Raw genomic sequence first — 13,098 nt, 5'->3', positions numbered from 1 at the left:
TGGTGGAGGTCTGCAATCTCTGTCTCCTGCTTAAGTTATCCAGGAAAAAAATGTTCTTTTAATCGCAGGAGGTGCCAGTAACATCTAATTAATTCGATCATGGAGTCAAGGTTATCTCTGTTATGTTATTTCACTTTGTGTCTCATAATGCAAGACCATCTATATTAGTCACTGTACTTCAGAAAAACAAGCCACTAGGGTGCAGATATGTGATAGCAGTGATAGAATGTGTTTGTATATATTGAGGACAAAGAGGGAGGAGGGAGGGAGCACAAGACACAGGAGAGAAAGCAAGTGCACAAGAGAGCCAGAGAGGGGTTGGGGAGGACGGGTGGGTAGGAAGGTTTTGGAGCAGCCCTGGGATCATCATTGATCTTGCAGTTCAGAAGAGAATTCTTCTCCTTTTCTGGTTGGATGAGCCATACAACATCAACAAGAGTGATGAGCCTCACTCAGCCTATTGGCTTAAAAGTTAATCATATGTAAACAAACCTTTGACAGTCATATCTAGGCAAGTGGTCATCAAACAAGAAGACACCAGAGCCTGACCATGTGGAAACAAAAAAGTTAACCATCACCATACTTAGGGTGTCTGGAATTGTTAGGTTCTAAGAATTTTGCTCAGTCCATAAAGAAGCCACCCACCAAGTGGGGGAACTACCATTATCAATAAAGAAACTAACCCAGGTAGGTAAAGTACTTTGTGTCAAATGAGCTGTTAAAGGGCAGAAGCGGCATCCTAACTTATCTGACGTGGCTCCCTAAGCAGACAGCAGCTCATTCTACACCACTAAAGGCAAAAGCTTATCCACTAGTCACCCCGTGACTATTCTACAGTTACAAGCTGAGTCCCTAAACGATAAAAGCCATTGCATCAGAGTGGAGCATAGGACTGTTTAAGTTTTGGGTGGCTGTGGTAAAGTGTGACTGAAACAAGGAATGGAACTGATGGAGGAAGAATGACAGGCCCTAATTATGAGGATTCTGAAACACTGGAAATGCATGAGTGACTAAAAATAACTTCAGTCCTCAAAGAGGCTCTGCATGTTGTGTGTGTGTGTGGGGGGGAACCTACAAGTCAAGAATGTGATAAGAATCATTCATTTTGGGCTGGAGAGATGGCTCAGCAGTTAAGAGCACTGACTGCTCTTCCGGAGGTTATGAGTTCAAATCCCAGAAATCACATGGTGACTCACAACCCTAATGAGATCTGATGCTCTCATAAGAGCGAGCCAGGGCCAGGAGCAAGCAGGGGCCCAGAACAAGCAGGGCTGAAGCAAGAGGGAGAAGGGGAAGGGGAAAAAATAAAAAAAAAACATTAAAAAAAGTTCATTCATTTTAATACCTTTGCCTATGCAACAAGATAGTCTGGGATGCAGGGATTCATTTTCCCTGTGGCAAGCCTATTAAACAGGTTACTTCCTCCCTCTATGCTTTCTTTCCTCACCCGTTGAACAAACTAAATGTAGGTGATGCACAGCATCCTCTAAGATGCATAATGTGGTTTCGAGTAACTCTGCAATTCGAGTCCTGTGCCTAGAACAATGATCTGTGATGTACATGCTGAGTGTGTTGAGTGATTCTGCCTCTGTGCAGAGGTAAGGACAGACGTGTGAACTGATCTCCTTGTTATGTAAGGGAAGCATACTCAGCGCAGACACACAAAGCTGTAAGGAGCATGTCAAATTTGCCAGCATATAAGTATTACTTTAAGATTGCCCTAAAGATGTAGATTGTGGTTCATCTAGAAGAGTCATTATAGTGACAATGCCGTGCAGATTGAGATGTCTGCTTGCCAATTCCCTGTTGTCCTACAAGAACTACTTCTCAGTCTCACGACTTCTCTTAGCCTTATAGGCATTTTATGCCAGTGCGGGCATAGGTATTATATGATACAGTGACTTTATCAAGTAGCAGGTCAGAAGAGGTGGAGTTAACCAGGTTGGTTGGATTTGCCTGTAGACCTGGCTGCTCGCAAACTCACAGAAATCCACCTGCCTCTGCCTTTGTTTCTGCCTTCTGAGTATTAGGATTAAAGGCATGTGCTACATTGCCCTGGTAAATTATTAATTTTAGTTTTAGAATTATTAATTCAATGTGTATGAGTGTATTTTTCTTGTGTGTATGTGTGAGTACCATGTGAATATCTGGTGCCTGAAGTCAGAAGAAGGCATTGGATGTCCTGGAACTAGATGGATGGTTGTTATAAGTTGCCATATGGGGACTGGGAATTGAACTTGTATCCCCTGAAAGAACAAGTGCTCCTAACCATTGAGCCATCTCTCCATTCTATATCTAACCTATATCTAATCTATATCTCTATCAACATATACATACACATACATATATACACACATATATATGTATACACACACACACATATACACAAACACATTTAGAAAAAGTATTTTATGGGTAGAAGGAGACAGAAAAGTTCTCATAATGGACACTCTGTGGAATCAAGTAGAAGCCCTTGGTGAGAGGATCTAAACACTATCATAGGCAAGGATGTTGGGCATAGGAATGTGTGCCAGCCAGCCAGAGATGACTGGAGATTAGTGTTCTATACCTTTATATAACTTTGGGTGATGATTTTGAGCCACGAATGATCATTTAAAAACATTCTGGGTAATTTGTGCAGGAATGTGGGGGGATTCTGTGTAACCCTTGAGCAGGGCATTGGAAGAAAAGCGTGGCTTTGGTTTCCCATCAGCTGTGACGTTTTCGAAATTCTGCCAATCAGAGCCGGAGCTTTCACATTTGCACGCCAGTCTCAGCTATGCTTTCTCCTCTGGGACTTTAGCAGGAAATTACACTGTATGGTATTTTCTTCATGTTTACATCATTTTATCCATGGAGGTGACGCTGATGTATTGTAATAGAAGGAACAATAAGATAATGTGTCAAGGACGGGGCAGGAACAACATTTTTCAGACATTATTTCCAATCAATGTATATGTGCAAGCAGCTGCTTGAACCAGGACTTTAGGACTTTTTTTTCCTCTTAAAGGTGACAAGAAATAAGCAGAAGGTCTTTACATAGGCAAGGGATGTGGCTCAGCAGGTAGAATCCCATCCCATTACCCTGACAACCTGGCACTTGAGCTGAAAGTGTGGAAGGAGACATGGTGGGAAGAAAAAATCAATACTACAAGTTGTACTCTGACTTCTACATGCAGGCTATGGTATATAGAGGCTCATACATGCAGGCATCCACAAACATGTACACACATGCATGGTCTCACACACACACACACAAACACTGTAATTCATAAAAAGTCAGTAGTAACAGGATAATCTGATAAGATCTGTATTTCAACCTGTTTGATTGGAAGGGTGGGGAACGGCCTAAAGAGGGGACTGGGGAAATGTAGAGCAGTGCTTCCCTGTTAGTCTGCTAGTGGAGCCCAGATGAGAGAGAGAGACAGAGAGAGACAGAGAGAGAGAGAGAGAGAGAGAGAGAGAGAGAGAGAGAGAGAGAGAGGCAGAGGCCATTGTAGAGGGAGGTCCTGATATTACAATGCCCTTCCCCAATTGCCTCTTTATTTGTCAATAAAGAATGCTGGGGCCAATTTCTGGGCAGAGGGTACAGCTGGGATTTTTCGGGTCCCAGGAGGAAAAGGTAGATGCAAGGAAGGAGAGAGTGCTTTTCTGCCATACTTTGGAAGGAAAAGGATGCAACAATCATGTAAGACCTTGTGGGTATGAGGGGAGAGCTACAGCTTGTGGTGTCTACTACATGTGGGTGGCCAAGGATGTTTAGCAGGGGTTAGGTGGAACAAGCCACTAAGTTTAGGACAGGAGGAGTGACAGTGGAAGTCGAATGCCAAATGGTCAAGAAGGGTTTAGTTCTGGATCTGCATGTTCCTAGCTGTGAAATCGTGGTACATTATTTATATTCTGAATGCCTCTGGTTCTCCATTAAAAGTTAATATAGTGGTGTTATTAATGTTACTAGTGGTTGGTGTCTGGGCTGGGTGTTTTCACGTTCTTGACCTCTTATGAAAGGATTTGAAATAAAAGCTCACAGATTTGCAGCAGTAGAAAAGAAATTTAATTTTAAGCATAGCAATAGAAAAGATCAGACTCCATTGTAAGAGAGCATCGGACCACATGAGTGAGGGTACTCAGAGGCTCTCACTACTGATTGGGGTTTCACTTTATGTGGTACAAAAGAAAGAGAGATTGGGTTGCTAAATGGCATGGTAAGGACAGTTCTCTATTTTGATCGATAGATTCGGTCACATAACCATTTTACTACTGTGCTGTATGTCCCTTTCCAAACACATCTAATTTTAATCACATGCATCCCTGCAGTGGTTTGAATTAGAATCATCCCTTTAGACTCAAATATTGACCACTTGGTCCCCAGTTGGTGGAGATGTTTGGGAAGAATTAGGAGATATGGTATTGTAGGAGGAGGTATGTCACTGGAGTGGGCTTTGAGATTTCAAAATCTCATGCCATTCCCAGTTAGCTCTATCTGTCTGTCTTTCTATCTTTCTTTCTGTCTTTCTGTCTTTCTGTCTTTCTGTCTGTCTGTCTGTCTGTCTGTCTGTCTATAGTGCATGTGGATCAAAATTAAACTCTCAGCTACTGCTTTAGTACCATGTCTTCCTGCCTGATACTAGCTTCCTTACCATGATGTTTATGTTGTCTAACCTTCTGGAACCATGAGCCCAATAAACTCTTTCTTCTGTAAATTGACGTGGTCATGGGGCTTTGAAACAGCAATCAAAAAATAACTAAGACAACATCCAATTAGTTGTGCATAGGCACAAGGTAGTGAAAGAGAGTCTCCCTAAATGTTTACTTCAGGACACAGGTGTGTCTTGTCCCATATGAGCTGCAGAGGTGGGGTCAGGGATAGGGAGTGGCTGTAACAGGAGGCATTGGGAATAGGTTTGAGTAGAAACTATTTAAGTTTGTTTCTAGGGAGGTTTCTAGGGAACTGACCCTATTGTTCAGAGGGAGATGTGTGCATAGTTTGATTCAGGTAAGGGCCCAAGGTTCCTAGGAGCATTGTCTGGCAGGAGGTGTTACAGAGGTAGCACCAATTATACTGCCAATTATATTATTAGAAAATGAAATTGTCCCAGGGGTGAGTCCTCCCTCGATTATCCAATATGAAATGGTCAGCCTTGAAGTCATAAATTTATTAACAACACTACATTCAATAGGTCATATTTTGAATTTAGTGCATGCATGTGTGTGTGTGCGTGCTTGTGTGTGTGTGTGTAAAGAAATAAACACTAAAAAAAGAAGCCAGGATTTGACAGGGAGTGGAGGTGGGTGGCAGCGCTCATGGGAGGAATTAGAGGAAATAAAAGGATAAAATATTTATATTTTAATGGTAATTTAAAAAGGAAAATAAATGGGTTGTCCATAACTCAATCTAGTTGAACTAAGTTATCCTTGTTCTTGTTAGCCTGACTTGCAACATGTGATGGCTAGTGACAAGGAGTGGGTTATTATATGCTTAGTGAAGGGCCTGACACAAGCTAACTGTTCTATAATCTTACAGTCTGTGATTGGGGCAGGAAATCTGTGAGAATATGAGCCAGTCCATGGTCATGAGGATGGAGAGTAGACTAAAGGTGAGGGACTTTGCAGTGATAGAAGCTTCGCTATTATACCCGCAGTGTGGTGTAAATAACATTCCACAGTCACCAGGAAATCCATGGAAAGGAACAGGACTTGATTGCCTAATGACAAACATGTGCAGGTGTATATTGAACTTCAAATTAAAATCTAACCTCTCTGGAGGCGTTGTAGAACACACTTGTAATCCCTGCTTTCAAAGAGACCTGAGTGTGAGGCGTCAAGGTCATTTCTAGCTACATAGGGAGTTTGAGGTCAGCCTGGCTGTGAGATCCTGCCCTCTGAACAAAATCTAGTCTGCTACTGTTTCACTCTTCTTCCTCCTTTTGCATTTTAAAAATTTTTCTGTGAAAATGGGGGTTAAGTTAAATAAAATGATGATCAATGAGAAAACGTGAGAAATATTACAAAAGCAGAGAGAAGAACATTACAGAAGTCCCACAGTACAGCAGATCAGAGTGACCAGGAGGTCGCTTTTCTGGTAGTCGGACCTGTGATGCCATCTGTCTCTGGGGTCAGGTCTGGTCTCACTGAAAGCAGTTTGCAGACTCAGATCATCAACCTCGTTACCTTAGAGGCTGATCAGACTGAATTCAGCTGCTCACTGTGGTCCCCTCGCTGGTAGCTGTCCTCCTCTGCTGTGTCACATTGACGGATGCCTACACCACACTCCCACCGGCCTCATTAAATATTGACTGAACGCACAGTTTACTGAACACAGTTCCAGGTCTTCGATCAGGCACACACTTGTCTCTGATTTTGTTCAGTATTATCTTGTGAATCTTTGACAGGTTACAGGGGAAAATATTTAAATGTGATCTAGACTGTGCTGCTTGCAACTTGATAAACAATAGCCAAATGTGTTTTTTTGTTGTTAGTGGTGTTCTTTTGTTGTCGTTATGTTTTGTTTGTTTGTTTTGTTGTTGGAGCTCTGATATGGATTTCACTAAATACACAATCTTCATATCTTTGGAAATTTTCTGTTTGTAGCTCTAAATATAAGCTCACTGGTTTTCTGTGGCTGCTATAACAAACACTAGTTAAATAATTTAAAAGAATGCATATTATAATCATAATAAATAAATATTACATATTTATATAATATAAAACACTTACTGTTTCAAATGTGGTTCAAAAAACCCAAAAACTCTAAACGTGTTTCATTGCATTAAAGTTATCAGCAGGGTCACATACTTTTCTGTAACTTTTGGTCTTTTTCCTTGCCAGATTTTGGAAATGATAGCATTTTTTGGTTCATGATTGCTTCTTCCTACTTTCAAAGTCAGAAGCTTGAAGTCACAGCTTTTAAAGGGATTACATCAAGTTCTTTAATTTTTTTTACAAGTATGGATTGTATATTGAGCCTATTCTCTGGCACCCCTTGTCCTTCTCTCTTAAAGATTCTTGTTAGATAGAACTGTTTGCAGAGAAAATCTGAGCTAATTGATGAGAAACTTTATTTCTGTCTGTAACCATATCTCTCCATTTCCCAAGTAGTATAGTTTATTCCCCAGGTGAGGTAATCAGATGTGAGCATCTCCAGACAGGGGAGTTTATTATTCTGTCTATTATAATGAATCAATACTTTACAGTATACAATGATCTTCCTTAAGACAGAAGCTACATGAATACATTACAGATATTACAGCTACTGTCTGTGTTTTTAATATAATACAATTCTGATTAGTAATGGTAAAATAATTTAAATTATTAATTTAAGAAAAATAAGGTATCAATAACTTATCCTTAATATGAAGATGCTAGAGGCTTAGCTCATATACAGCTAGTTATATGCATGAACTCATGAATGCATGGGGTTATCTGTGCCTGAAGTGACAGTTTGCAATAAATGGACAAGCAGGAAGAATCTCGTTAGAAAAATGGAGTCTTCTTCCTGCCATGGTAACATAGTCATCTGTGGAATCTCAGATTTTAAGATTTTTATCTACTTAGGACACCGGATTAAATGTTCTCTATAGTACAACTTGTAAATGTTTTCTTTCTGACTTAAGATAGCAAAAAAGATAAGGTTGCAAAATTTCAACATTGAGCAACCGAGATCTAGTCTATATTTCTTGAAAATAAAATGAGACACTATGTCCTAGAAGATTAAAAAGAGATGATTTAAGATGTACTGTGGCTGAACAGTCATGAATTTGGGTAAAAATAGTGGAACAACTCAGCAATGGTAATAGCAACCACTATAAAGATCAAGTCTGAAAGAAATGGGCCAGAGGGATAGCAAAGTAGGTCTTATCCGCCAAGCCTAAGGGTCAGAGTTCAGTTCCAATAACTCATATGGTAGAGAGAGAGAAATGGCTTCAGATGCATTCTGAAACACACATTCACATACACAAACATACACACACAGGTCTCAGCAGACTACCTGTGAACACACACACACACACACACACACACAGAGGTGGGGAGGGAGAGAGGTGTAAAGATTACTCATATTTCTAGTTGGGTAGGAATATTAATTATTAATTCTAAACAGGTTTCAACACAGTTTTATCTCTCTGCTCTGTTTGAGTGGGCTGTTTTAAAGGACAGTATGGTTGTCATCTGAAGAGCTGGTCGGTGAAAACCTGCCAGATGGTAAGCAAATAAACCTTGCACCTGATGAGGCTTGTGAACACCTGAGGCCTCCTGCACATAACATTAGCATGTGTGTTATGCAATAGCACTGAAGGGCATCTCACAGAACATTAGGAAAGACAGCCTTTGCATGAAAGAAACATTGAGAACTCTGAGAAGGATACTCATTCAGAAAACCATTCTTACAAATCTTTAGGCTATGCTAGGTGTGGTGGTGCTCACTTTTAATCCCAGCACTTTAGAGGCAGAAGCAGGTAGATCTCTGAGAGTTCAAGACCAGCCTAGCCTAATCATTAAGTTTCAGGATAAATAGCCCAAACCGAGTCCAAAACAGAAGAAAAATTTTGGGCCTGTATTATTCTAAATATGTTAACACATTAGCTATAATGAGTATCTTAAAATACTCTAACTTTCATGAATATATCTTTATTTTAAAAGAACTGTGGGTATAGTTACATTTATTGCCAATGAAAACTTTTCACTTACAAAAATTAATATGTATATATCTATGTAATTTGCTTGTATTTATCCACTGGTATATCATTTGTCTATGATACTGTCATAGTCAAAGTTCTATTGCACCATGACCACAACAACTCTTACTTTTTTTTAAAAAAAAGCATTTAATAAGAGCTGGCTTACAGTTTCAGAAGTTTAGCTTATTGTTAGCATGTCGGGAAGCATGGAAGCATGCAAGCAAACATGGTGCTGGAGAAGGAGCTGCAAGTTCTACATCTAGATGCTCAGACCACATGTCCTAGTCCTTTCAAATAATACCACCCCCTATGAGCCCATGGGGTCCATTCTCATTCAAACCACCACAAACACTCTGCATAACACTGCTGAGTCTTAACATTGCACTACACCAGGGCATTTGTATTGAGGAGCCTTATTGAGAACAGCACACTTTCTTACAATCTCCTTATAATTTGGGGTTATTTTCTGATACTGGAAAAGTGACAAGTGCTCCTTTTTAAAAAAAATAAATAAATATAGATTGTTTAGTTTACCACTGTCCGGTGTATTCATGCATTCTACCATTTATTTAGTTTTTCATATTTTTCAAAGATTCATTTTTTTGTGACGGACCAGAAATATAATAACAAAATGCTCATTTTCTAGAGGAAGTTACAGGCACCTGAAAGAAATATTGTAATAAAACCATGAAAGTGCTACAAAATGTAAATAAAAGAGGGGTTTTGTTTGTTTATTTTTTGTTTTTTGTTTTTTTTTTCTTTTTTGAAACAAACTTGATGGCTATCTGGTAAGATCACTTGTTATTAAACCAGGAGGACCTGACTTCAAATTCCCTAGAACTCACATAAAAAACCTGTGAAGTTGTGTGAACCTGATAATCCAGTTCTGGGAGAAGGGAAGAGACAGGAGGCTCCCTGGAGCTTGATATTAGCCAGCTGTCATATTTTGGGTTTCTATTGCTATGATGAAACACCATGGCCAAAGAAATTTGGAGAAGAAAGAGGTTATTTTGGCTTATACTTCCACTGCACCACTGTTCATCTTTGAAAGAATTTAAGACAGGAATTAAATCAAGCTGGACAGGAACCTGGGGACAGGAGCTAATGCAGAGGCCATAGAAGGATAGTGCTTATTAGCTTGTTCAACATGGCTTGCTCATCCTGCTTTCTTAAAGATCCCAGGACCATCAGCCCAGGGTTGTGATCTCCCAACAGTCTCTAGTTTAAGAAATGCTTGATAGACTTACCCATAGTCCAGTTTTATGGACGCATTTTCTCAGATGAGACTTCCTCCTTTTCAGTGATGCTAATCTATATCAAGTTGACAAAAAACAAGCAAGCACACCAGCCTAGCTCCAGGTTCAGTGAGTGACCATGTCTCAAGGACATAAGACAGAATATGACAAGCAGGACACCTGACTTCCCTTCCCTTTCTTCCCTGTGTATGTGTCATAAATTTTGTTGACTTTTGATAGATGTAGGTGGGGCCTGTCATTTGGTGGTAGGGAGGGCTGCCACTCCTGGGCAAGTGGAATTGTAAAGTGCTTAGGGTCTGCACTAGATCCTCTGCATATATGTGTGGTTGTTGGCTTGAAAGTTTGGAAGAACTCTTGATAGTGGGAATAGGGGTAGCTATGATTCTTTGGCCTGCTCTTGGGACCCATTTCCTACTACTGGGTTCTGTCTTCCAGCCTTGATGTAAAAGGTTGTTGGTGTGTGTTTTTATTATATCCTTTTGGTGTGGTGTTCAGTTTATGTCGCTCCAAGACTTGTAGATTTCTGGGGGCAGACAGGTATGGAACAGAAAGGAGTGGAGAGAGGGAAAGCTGAGTCTGGATATACTGAATGAGAGAAGAATAAATAGAAATTTAAGAAGAAAGAAAGAAAGAAAGAAAGAAAGAAAGAAAGAAAGAAAGAAAGAAAGAAAGAAAGGAAGAAAGAAAGAAAGGAAGGAAGAAAGAAAGGAAGGAAACAGGGTTAACAAGCATGAGACACAAGCCAGTAAGCAGCACTCCTCCATGGCCTTTGCTCCAGTTTCCACCTTGATTCTGTCTCGACTCCTAGAAGTGTAAGATACAATAACACCTTTCCTCCCTAGGTTGCTTTGGGTCATGGCATTCATGACAGCAGTAGAACCTCTAGGACAGCATTCTGCCCATCTATCTTTTGTTGTGATGCTACACCATTCTCTAGATGCTACAGATATTGACTGCTAAGAAAACCATCAAACAAGCAAACAAGCAAAACCCTCATCATTGAGGCATTCAGAACTGCTCTGAATTCCAAACAAGACACTATCAACTGCCACCTGTAGCAGGCCAGCCCCTGTGTGCAGGCAGTGAGACCCCAGGATAAACTACCTTGAAGAGTTTTCAAATTCTTCTAACAGCACCGGTGTCTAGACTCTTGCTTTGTTCAGTCCTGCTTTCATTTCCCCCATTAAAGGCTTATTTTGATGACATAAATGAACCATCCTAGACTTTGGTTCTAGAACAATTCAATTTATGATAGCTGTCAGAAATGCACTACAGAACAGACTCTGAGATTTTGATTTTGTGTTCTGTGATGACCCAGCTGCATGACAATTAAGACCTCATCCACGAGATATGGGAGTGCAAATGGCTATTTTCATGTTTTAGCAGTATAAATACTGTGGCAATGTTGAAGGGACAACTTTTGTAGTGATGTTGAGAAAGAGGAGTAAACTTGAGGAATATGGAACTGGGTAGCTATTGGTGAGGGACTTTTGGTCCCTAGACTATTTTCCCTAGAGAAAATAGCCAATTATTCATTAAAAACTAGGGTGTTAAAAGTCCTCCATGGCAATCTTTGAAGTGATTCTTATCACTTGCACATAGAGATCTTATCAGTAGGTGGAAAGCTCTATCTAAACTTAATTGTGAGATCAGCAGAACTTCAAAGAAGTTTAATTTACAGCTCACAAAGTACAACTGGATGTCAAGATAAGACATGTGTGCTTGCTATGGAGAACAGAGGTAAGCCTTCCACACATGAAGGGTAGCCTCCTCACATCTGTGATAGTCCTAGGTGTTGAGTATTCTTGGTCACACAGGGCAAACCTTTCCAATGTAAAACATAAAGTGATTGCATTTTGGTCAGCAAACCATTAAAAAGGAAGTAGATTGTGGAGAATGCCATATGTTGGGGACAGAACTAAAGTATTTAGCAAGTGATATAGAAAATGTCAACATTTCAGTCGAAGTCAGAACAAGAAAGGGCATACCAGGCTATATATATACATATACATATACATATACATATACGCATACGCATACGCATACGCATACGCATACGCATACGCATATGCATATGCATATGTATATATGTATATATATATATGTATATATATGTGTGTGTGTGTGTGTGTGTGTGTGTGTGTAGTACAATCTCTTGCCTAGTGTCTCATGTGACCTCACATATACTATACTACAGTGACACAAGAGTTATTTCTTGAGAGTCTCTGTCAAGCCCCACCAGAAGGCGGTAGAAGCATCTATACCATTGGCATTCATGTTCATTGGAGAATACTCAAAACAGGGAGGAGATAGATATTAGCCATGGAAAGTAAACAAAACACTAAGCAAGCCTGAGGAAAGCAGCTTACTCTGACCTGGGGACAAGCTTACACGTCGAATCATAAACTCGGCAGCCGGCCATGGTTATTACAAAACAAAGGGATACGTTTTTACATAACCATTAAGCTGGTCCAGCAGGATTAGGAAAATTGGATTAGCAAATGTCTCAGACTCCCATCTCTCTAGCAAGTTCTCCCTAGATACCATTCAGCCCAAGCTCACTCTTTCAAAGTTCTAGCAGAGGAAGAGCTAGTAGAAGAAGGAAAATATGGTGGCTCTGTTCATAGATTGTCCAGCTCAATATGTTGCTGTGGGCCCAATATGAACTGCTGTAATAACATAGCCACATGCAAAGAAAGCCTGTTGAGCTTTGGTGTTGGGACATACAAAATGGAGAACGTTCTGGTCAGAGTGAGTCATATGTAATGACAAACAAATTGTCTAAATATAAAATTCTCCTTGGCACACAGAAGTATATATAATGTACAATTATATACAAATTTAAAGCCTTTTTAAGTCGACTAAGAATTTATCAAGCACCATAATTTAATCTCGATAATTTCAAGCATGTTAGCAAACACAGTAAGGCTTTTATTTTTCTTTCCTTATAAATTCAGGGATAAATTTGTTCTAATCACATTTTTGTAGCCATGACATGTGGACTTTATTTCCTTATAAAGAATTGTCTCCTTTTCACTTAATGGAAGAACATTAGCATTTCTATCTGGCACATTCAAATGACAGTATTGCTGCTCTTATTCTGTGGGGTCATTGTTAGTATATGGGTTATATATTAACTGCATGTATGATAACCAGATACAGATTCT

This window comes from Grammomys surdaster, unplaced genomic scaffold, assembly GCF_004785775.1.
Source record: "Grammomys surdaster isolate TR1022 unplaced genomic scaffold, NIH_TR_1.0 1166, whole genome shotgun sequence".
Classification (NCBI taxonomy): Eukaryota; Metazoa; Chordata; class Mammalia; order Rodentia; family Muridae; genus Grammomys; species Grammomys surdaster.
Note: the sequence above shows the minus strand (reverse complement) of the source record.